The sequence below is a fragment of the Podarcis liolepis genome (genome assembly GCF_965112155.1).
Source record: "Podarcis liolepis genome assembly, chromosome: 2".
Lineage (NCBI taxonomy): Eukaryota > Metazoa > Chordata > Lepidosauria > Squamata > Lacertidae > Podarcis > Podarcis liolepis.
In genome coordinates this window covers 110,968,052-110,968,743 of record NC_139555.1, presented here as the reverse complement: position 1 = coordinate 110,968,743, position 692 = coordinate 110,968,052, and positions in this window count along the sequence as shown.

Here is a 692-nt window from a genome sequence, read left to right as displayed (position 1 = left end):
CCTCCCGTGACTGGAGCGGAATAGCCCTTTCTCTTCTTCCCCAACCCTTGTCGTTGGAGGAGTCCCTCAGTCCCTCGCTTTGCTGCCTCCTCCCCCCCACCCCCAAAGCTTGGAGGTTCCCCGGCAAGGGGGAGGGAAAAAAATTGAAAGTTACACTTTTGTGCGTCCCTCCCGGCGTGACGCTGCGCGCTGACGTCACGGGGCTGTAATGGTGGTGTGCCTCGAGATTTTTTTCATCAAACAAGTGTGCCTTTGCCCAAAAAAGCTTGGGAAACACTGACCTAGAGGATGGGAATTTCAAAAGTTTTTATAAGGTCTTGCACACCATCTTTCTGGGTCTTTTCCTCTCTCCTGCAAGTGAGGGGAACACCCTGTTGCAACAGTTCAATAAAGGCCAAGCCTACAGGCTGCTGATTTGCTCCAATTTACTCTGGTTGGTGTCTTTACTTTTTGTCCAAGGGAGCCCTCGGATTTTTCCTTCTGTGTGCCCCGACTCTCCCTCCTTTCAGCTTCACTGGGTCTTCACAGCAGATTAAAAAAGACCCAGTCATTTTTTTGATTATGAAGGACCCAATTTTCTCATATTTCTAAAAATGCTGTGTGATCCCAGTCTTCACCTAGGGGGCGGACCCAGTGTTTTTTCTCATTATCAGAGAGGCTGGTGATTTTGTCCACACTAAAAATAGCCACCG